Source organism: Canis lupus, chromosome 27 (assembly GCF_003254725.2).
Source record: "Canis lupus dingo isolate Sandy chromosome 27, ASM325472v2, whole genome shotgun sequence".
In the NCBI taxonomy this organism is placed as follows: Eukaryota; Metazoa; Chordata; class Mammalia; order Carnivora; family Canidae; genus Canis; species Canis lupus.
Window position 1 is genome coordinate 37,455,382 of NC_064269.1, and position 9,429 is coordinate 37,464,810.

A 9,429-nucleotide genomic window follows, 5' to 3' on the forward strand; every position below is an offset into this window, starting at 1 on the left:
TCCCTACTATGGATTTGAAGTTTTTCTGTATAACATATATTCATTGATTTTGTTTTTAAAAAAACAATGAAAAAATGACTAGCCTCTGTGGAAATGTTCAGAGAATAAAAGGGAAACCCACTGTAGGATCTAAAGGGTTTGATATATCCTGCCATCTGTCAACATATCTCTAACCAGCCCCTTTTGACTTTTCTCTGCAAACATAATGGTGCTCCTGGAAGGGTGAGAGAAGTTGGAGCTTGAGTGGGAGTAAGGAAAATGATCAGTAAAGAAACTAGATCCTTATCTACCACTGCTCTGGTCTCTCCCCAGCTCTCATCGGACTTTGGTATCAGTGTGATTTTTCATTTCATGAGTATGAACCGTCCAACTATCTAAGCCTTATAGTTTTTGAGATTTCTGAAACTCACTGACTTTCACTCACTTATGGTTAAGATCTGACCTTGTTATATGGGTATTTCACACTGGAAATCTCAAACTGTAGATGCTTTTTTTTAAGATTTTATTTATTTATTTATTTATTTATTTATTTATTTATTTATTTATTTATTTATGATAGACATAGAGAGAGATAGAGGCAGAGACACAGGCAGAGGGAGAAGCAGGCTCCATGCTGGAGCTCGACACGGGACTCCATCCTGGGACTCCAGGATCGCACCCTGGGCCAAAGGCAGGTGCTAAACTGCTGCGCCACCCAGGGATCCCCTAGACACTTTCCTCTTAACTTTTTTTCTGTTCTTCTAACTGGTTTGTACTGCCCTTCCCTAGCTTCGATGCAACCTCAAAGAGAACTTGTGACTTGATGCCTCAATGTTCTTCTGATCTAGTAGCACTCGCTGGTCTCATTCAGTTCTTTAAAGTCTGGATTATGTAGTTAACAACCTGAATCAAAAAAAAAAAAAAAAAAAAAAAAACCTGAATCACCATCTTATCTTGGTTGTCTTGCCCTGTTGCCCTTCCACATGCCTGGCAAAATCTCAAAATGAGTCTCAAAATGTTCTGTACTGAGACAGTTGAATATAGTTGGCAAAACCAGTTTTGGTTTTTAAGAGAGAGAGAGCACAAGTGGGGGAAGCAGCAGGCAGAGGGAAAGGGAGAAGTAGGCTCCCCTGGAAGCAAATAGTCCAATGCAGGGCTCAATCCCAGGACCCTGGGATCATCACCTGAGCTGAAGGCAGATACCTCGCCGACTGAGCCACCCAGGTGCCCTGGGAAAATCAGTTTTTAACAAAATCACAGGAACGCCTGGGTGGCTCAGTGGTTGGGCGTCTGCCTTTGGCTTAGGATGTGATCACAGGTCAGGGGAGGGATCAAGTCCTGCATTGGGCTCCCTGTGGAGAGCCTGCTTCTCTCTCTGCCTGTGTCTCTGTCTCTCTCTCTGTGTATCTCTCATGAATGAATAAATAAAATCTTTTTAAAAATCACAGAAGAGTAAGACAAAATAGGGTTTGGGGTTTTTTGTTTTGTTTTCTTAGGGAAAGAAAGAGAATGAGCAGAGGGGAACAGGAGAGGGAGAGAATCTTAAGCAGGCTCCAGGCCCAGCACAGAGCCAGACATTGTGCTCGATTCAGCAGCACATATACTAAAATTGTAACGATGGGACACCTGGGTGGCTAAGCAGTTGGGCATCTGCCTTCAGCCTAGGGCGTGATCCTGGAGTCCCAGGATCAGGTCCCACATTGGGCTCCCTGCATGGAGCCTGCTTCTCCCTCTGCCTGTGTCTCTGCCTCTCCTCTATCTTTCATGAATAAATAAATAAAATCTTTAAAAAATTTTTAAATTAAATTGGAACAACACAGACCCAGACATAGGGCTCAATCTCACAACCTTGAGATCATGACATGAGCTGAAATCAAAAGAGTCAAATGCTGAACGGAGTAAGCCACCCAGGCACCTCCCAAAATAGGGCTTTTTGGTTGTCAACATTGATGCCTCAGGCGTGGGAAAGAGTCATAGATGAGGGCAGGGTTTCTTTTGTACATGATTTGGAATACTTTTGTGTTTATATAAAAGCAGTTGAATTGTAAAAATCAAATGTGGGGCACCTGGGTGGCTCAGCTAAGCGTCTGCCTTCAGCTCAGGTCATGATCTCAGGGTCCGGGGGGTCCCCCTGCATGGGACTCCCTGCTCAGTGGGGAACCTGCTTCTCCTTCTTCTGCCCCTCCCTCTGCTTGTGTTCTCTTGCTCTCTCTCAAATAAATAATTTTTTTTTAAAGATTTATTTATTCATGAGAGAGAGAGGCAAAGACACAGGCAGAGGGAGAAGCAGGCTCCACGCAGGGAGCCCAATGCGGGACTCGATTCCGGGACTCCAGGATCACACCCCGGGCTGAAGGTGGCGCTAAACCGCTGAGCCACCCGGGCTGCCCCAAATAAAATCTTAAAAAAAAAAAAATCAAATGAGATACTGTTCCTGAAAGTACCTCGCACCCTGCTGTGCACTCTACTGAATAAGGCATTATACTTAAGCAGAAGTAAAAAACAGCTCCAGAAATATTCCAGGAATGAACTAGGACCTTCTAAATAAATGCTTGAAGTTCACAGGGGGAAAAACAAAAGCAAAAACTCTTGCCTTCTACCCTGTTGGTTGTAACCTCATGACTTTTCCCAGGGAAATCTGTAACTGGCGCCCCACACCGAGGGCAATGAAAGACAGCAGAAAGAGACCGACCGTTCCAGATGAGTAGGTGGCAGAGTTAATAAGCCAGGGAACTAATTATGAGCCTTGCTTTGGGCAGCCACAAGATGAATGGATCTCGGAATCTGCCTGCCAGTCTTCAAAGTTGTAGAGAGGCCTTCCGTGGACTCAGTCACGTATGCCGTCCAGACGGTCTCAACAAAACCTTGCTCCCTCAAGGCTCTGTCCTTGAAAATGGCCCCCCACTGTGGGAACTGTGGACAGAACATACATTCCAAGGACATGGGAGGGGGTGAGGAGCCTCCAACTGCCCAGGGCTGGGTCATAGGTCAACCAGCAATCACATCTTCTTGGTTGATTTTCTCCAACACTACTTCTTGTGTGACAGGCTCTTAAAATCTTGCATGCCCTCTTCTCAAGTGTGCCCTGAGGGGTGAGCAAAGGGTTTCATTAGCACAGAGTTGGCTCATTTGGTGGCTCTCTGGCTGCACTAGAGGCAGATACCATAGCAGAAATACAGGCACATGCAAGAGAAAACACAGATTAAGATAATAATTCCCAAAATAAGTAATAAACTTTTTTCTACCAAGAGCCCCATGATTTATTAATTCCCCTAGGCTAGAGTTTAAATCACTCAGGGTGTTCACGTGTATTCTCATGTGATTTAATAAAGATGATACATGAGCAGAATCATCAACTATGACCACAAAGCATTCTCTGGATAATGCCACAGGTGCCTCCTTACAAGACAGTAATAATGTCCCCTCCCCCTTACTCTCCAGGGATATGTTCTTTTTTTTTTAATATTTTATTTATTGGGATCCCTGGGTGGCGCAGCGGTTTGGCGCCTGCCTTTGGCCCAGGGCGCGATCCTGGAGACCCAGGATCGAATCCCACATCAGGCTCCTGGTGCATGGAGCCTGCTTCTCCCTCTGCCTACGTCTCTGCCTCTCTCTCTCTCTCTGTGACTATCATAAATAAATAAAAATTAAAAAAAAAAAAATTTAATATTTTATTTATTTATTGGGGATCCCCGGGTGGCTCAGGGGTTTAGCGCCTGCCTTTGGCCCAGGGCCCGATCCTGGAGTCCCGGGATCGAGTCCCGCGTCGGGCTCCTGGCATGGAGCCTGCTTCTCCCTCCTCCTGTGTCTCTGCCTCTCTCTCTCTCTATGTCTATCATAAATAAATAAATAAATCTTTAAAAAAATATTTTATTTATTTATTCATGAGAGAGAGAGAGAGAGAGGCAGAGGAAGAAGCAGGCTCCATGTAGGGATCCCAACGTGGGACTCGATTCCAGATCCCAGGATCACGACCTGAACAGAAGACAGGTGCCCAAATGCTAAGCCACCCAGGCGTCCCCAAGTCATTGTATTTCAAGGGCAACCCAGCATCCTTGGCAAAATGCCATCCCATCCAAGCACTTCAGTGGCCACTCTTTCTATGCACCCAATTTGCTATATCTACTGAAGGGCCAGTTGCTAGGACTTGTACCAGAAATAGGGCATTCGCTTCCTGATTGCTAGAGGGTATCAGCGCCTTACACATGGGAAGACAGTGATGATCTTGCAAGTGAACCCCAAAGTCTTTCCACATATATTTTTTTTTATTTAAAAAAATTTAAAGTAATCACCACACCCAACGTAGGGCTCAAACTCACGACCCTGAGGACAAGTCTCCTGCTCCATCAAGTAAGTCTGCCAGGCTCCCCTGTTTCCATGCATACTGGTCCTACAAGACCTTCTCATTGTCCAAGCCATAGGATGAATCCCTTAGAGCAGTCCAATTGTCCACACAAAGGTTAATGGCCAGGGTTTTTGAGTAATCACCCTACTGCTCTAAATTCAATCCATTGGTTGCAATGGATCATTCTTCCTCCATCCAGATGGTGTCAGTGTTGGGCTGAAGAGCAACTGCAATACCCAAAGGCAGATTGCCCCCACTAGGTCCATCTGTAACTGAAGCATTAGTGAGAATTCCTCCCCTCCGCTTTCCTCTCTACAGGACACCGGGGCCACCACAAGAACAGGGCAGGGCTTTTGGAAGATTTACAAGGCTTCACAGGGCCTACTTGCCCTACATTTCTAGAGGAAGTGGGCTGAGGACAAGGTGTTCTGCTACAAATAGGCATGCCTCTTAATCAAAGTGTAAGTTTGAGCCATAGCAAATATAATATTTAATGGTAAGACATTAAAAGCCTTCACTTTTATTTATTTATTTTAATATTTTATTTATCTATTCATGAGAGACATAGAGAGGCAGAGGGAGAAGCAGGCTCCATGCAGGGAGCCTGATGCGGGACTCGATCCGGGGACTCCATCCCGGGACTCCAGCATCAGCCTTGGGCCAAAAGCAGGCACTAAACCACTCAGCCACCCAGGGATCCCCCAAAAGCTTTCCCTTTTAGATTGAGAATAATTTGTAGCCACCATTATTCCTATTTCTGTTTACTATTGTATTGGAAACCCTAGCAAGTACAATAATGACACATGCACACAAAATTACAAGGTATAAGAATTTGAAAGAGGAAAAAAATATGATTGCATAATTATGTACATAAAAATTATAATTCTACAGATAAATTATTAGAATTTAAAAATTAGAAAGGTTGCTAGATCAAAAATCAATATATAAAATTCTATCATATTTCAACTTACAAGAGAAGAAAATAAAATTTAATAAAAGAATATGAGGTGAGGAATACCTGGGTGGATCAGTGGAGCATCTGCCTTCGGCTCAGGGTGTGATCCCAGAGTTCCAGGATCAAATCCCACATTGGGCTCCCTACAAGGAGCCTCCTTTTGCCTCTCATTATGTCTCTGCTATCTCTCATGAGTAAATAAATAAAATCTTCAGAATATATATATATATATATATATATATATCTTCAGAATATATCTTTAGATATATCTTTAGAATACATATATATATAGTGTGTGTGTATATATATATATATATAAAGAATGTGATGTACAATAGCATAAAAAAAATCTCAAGGACCTAGAACTAGATGTAACAAATGATAAGTAACATGTCTACAGAGAAAACTATATTTTAATTTAAAAAATTTAAGAAGGGGAAAAAATTAAAAATAAATAAAAATAAAAAATAAAAAATAAAAAATTTAAGAAGGGCAGCCCAGGTGGCTCAGCAGTTTGGCGCCGCCTTCAGCCCAGGGTGCGATCCTGGAGACCAGGGATTGAGTCCCACGTCAAGCTCCCTGCATGGAGCCTGCTTCTCCCTTTGCCTGTGTCTCTGCCTCTCTCTGTGTCTTTCATGAATAAATAAACAAAATCTTAAACAAAAAAAAAAATTCCAAAAAAAAAAACAAAAACAAACAAACAAAAAAAAAAACAAAAAAAAATTCCAAAATTGGGGGCACCTAGGTGGCTCACTCAGTTGAATGTCTGCCTTGGGCTCAGGTCATGATCCAGGGGTCCTGGGATCAAGCCCCATGTTGGGCTCCCGCCTCAGTGGGGAGTCTGCTTTTCCCTTTATGCTGCTCCTGCTTGTTCTCTCTGTCTCAAATAAATAAATAAAATATTTTTTAAAAATAAATAAAATAAAACTCCAAAATTGTAAAAATTTAAAAATTTGTACACTAGAAGACAAGATCAACAGAGTAAAAAGGCAACCTCCAGAATGGGAGAAAATATTTACAAATCATATCTGATAAGGGATTCAGAATATTTAGGGAACTACTGAAACTCAACTACAAAAAAACAAACAACTCAATTCAAAACTAGGCAAAGGAAGGGTGCCTAGCTGGCTCAGTTGGTGGAGCACAGGACTTGATCACAGGGTTGTGAGTTCAAGCCCCATGTTGGGTATAGAGATGACTTAAAAAAATTTTTTTTAACTTAAAAAAAATACACAAAGGATTAACATTGTGTGTCAACTATACTTCAATTTAAAATTTTTTTCTGGGATCCCTGGGTGGCGCAGCGGTTTGGCGCCTGCCTTTGGCCCAGGGCGCGATCTTGGGGACCCGGGATCGAATCCCACATCGGGCTCCCGGTGCATGGAGCCTGCTTCTCCCTCGGCCTGTGTCTCTGCCTCTCTCTCTCTCTCTCTCTCTGTGACTATCATAAATAAATAAAAATTGAAAAAAAAATATTTAAAAAAAAATAAAATAAAAATTTTTTCTAAATAAAATAATGGGATTGCAAGGTGGGGGTTCCTGGTGGGAAAGGGGGCAAATACGTGAAAAGACATTTCTCCAGAAAAGATATATAAATGGCCAATAAGTGCATGAAAAGATGCTCAAGGGCAGTCCCGGTGGCTCAGTGGTTTAGTGGCACTTTTGGCCCGAGGCTTGATCCTGGAGACCCGGGATCAAGTCCCATGTCAGGCTCCCTGCATGGAGCCTGCTTCCTCCTCTGCCTGTGTCTCTGCCTCTCTCTCTCTCTCTGTGACTATCATAAATAAATAAAAAAAAAAAAAAAAAAAAAGAGATTTTCTTTATTTGGGCAGCCTGGGTGGCTCAGTGGTTTAGTGTCACCTTCAGCCCAGGGCCTGATCCTGGAGACCCAGGATCGAGTCCCACATCAGGCTCCCTGCATGGAGCCTGCTTCTCCCTCTGCCTGTGTCTCTGCCTCTCTCTCTCTCTCTCTCTCTCTCTCTATGTGTGTGTCTCTCATGAATAAATAAATAAAATCTTTTTTTTTAAGATTTTATTTATTTATTCATGAGAGACACAGAGAAAGAGGCAGAGACACAGGCATAGGGAGAAGTAGGCTCCCAGTGGGGAGCCTGATATGGGACTGGATCCTGAGACGCTGGGATTATGGATGGTAGTGATGGCTGCACAACATCATGAATGTATTTATTGCCACTGAACTGTACACTGAAAAATATTAAATAGTGAATTTTACATTATATGCGTTTCACCACAATAAAAAAAAATGGGGAAAAAAACAATATAGAAAAGTGTAATGATACTCTGGTTTCTCTTCAGATCAAATAAATCTTTCACCAAAAAAAAAAAAAAAAAAGGAAAGAAAAGAGAAGTGTAATGACCTCAAGACAGAAAAATTTCTCAAACAAGACACAAAAAGCATTACAAAAAAAAAATGGGTAAACTAGACTGCATTAAGATCTTCTGTTCATCAAAAGATATAAAGAACTAATACAAATCAATAAGAAGCCAAACAACCCAATAGAAAAATGGGCAAAAGAGCTAAGCAGACATTTCACAAAAGAAATGCAAATAACCCAACTTTACTGATACCAAAAAAGAAATGCCAGTTGCAAACACAATGAAATATAATTATATACTCACAAGAATAGCTAAAATTGAAAAAATTGATAGTGTCAAGTATAAGCAAGGATGCAGTAACTACCTCATATCAACTGTTAATAGGAATATAAATTGGCAAAACCATCTTGAAAAATAAACATTTTGCAATATCTTTCAAAGCCAAAAATACCCATATGCTATAAATCAGCAACTCCACTACTCAGTATATGTCCTTATAACTACTTATGTACACCAGGAAAAAATATACAAGAATGTCATAACCTTGTTAGCAATAGCCCTACACTGGAAACCTTGGCAACTTGGCACCCATATACATTTAAACTACATTTAATCTCCAAATAAGGCAAATAGCAAAGTCATACTTCTGATAATACAACTATCCTGCATACAGCCAAAAACATGCTCTCTCCCAATGAGATGATGCAGTCTTTGGGTGATGTATACTCTTTTCCTTCATATCCTATAACTTAAATACTCTGATAGGAAGTTAACAATTATGAATACATCTTATGTTCCATGATATAGGATAAGAGAAGGAAGTAAACTGGGGACCCTGGGTGGCTCAGTCATTTAAGCATCCAATTCTTGGTTTCAATTCAGGTCATGATCTCATGTGTTTGAGATGCAGTCCTGTGTCAGGCTCCACACTCAGCAAGGAGTCAGCTTGAAGACTGTCTCCCTGGGCAGCCCTGGTGGCGCAGCGGTTTAGCGCCACCTACAGTCCAGGGCGTGATCCTGGAGACCGTGGATCGAGTCCCACATCAGGCTCTCTGCGTGGAGCCTGCTTCTCCCTCTGCCTGTATCTCTGCCTCTCTCTGTGTGTGTGTGTCTGTATGAATAAATAAATAAAATCCTTAAAAAAAAGGGATCCCTGGGTGGCGCAGCGGTTTGGCGCCTGCCTTTGGCCCAGGGCGTGATCCTGGAGACCCGGGATCGAATCCCACATCAGGCTCCCGGTGCATGGAGCCTGCTTCTCCCTCTGCCTGTGTCTCTGCCTCTCTCTCTCTCTCTGTGACTATCATAAATAAATAAAAATTAAAAAAAAAAAATCCTTAAAAAAAAGAAGAAGAAGAAGAAGACTGTCTCCCTTTGTCCCTCCCCCCACTCTCTCTCTGTCTCTCAAATCTTAAAAAAGAAGAAAAGGAAATGGAAGTAAAAAAAAAATATTTGCTACACACATATACATACATATATTTATAACTGTTATGGACTGAACTACGTCCTCCTCAAGTTAGTATGTTGAAGCCCTAACTCCCAATGTGACTATATTTGCAGAAAAGACTTTTCTGCAGGTAATTAAGTTAAATGATATCATAAGAGTAGGGCCCTAATCCAACAGGACTGATGTCCTTGTAAGAAGAGTAAGAGAGGGATCCCTGGGTGGTTCAGTGGTTTAGCGCCTGCCTTCGGCCCAGGGTATGATCCTGGAGTCCCAGGATCAAGTCCCGCATCAGGCTTCCTGAGTGGAGCCTGCTTCTCCCTCTGCCTCTGCCTCCCTCTCTCTCTCTCTCTCTCCCTGTGTCTCTCATGA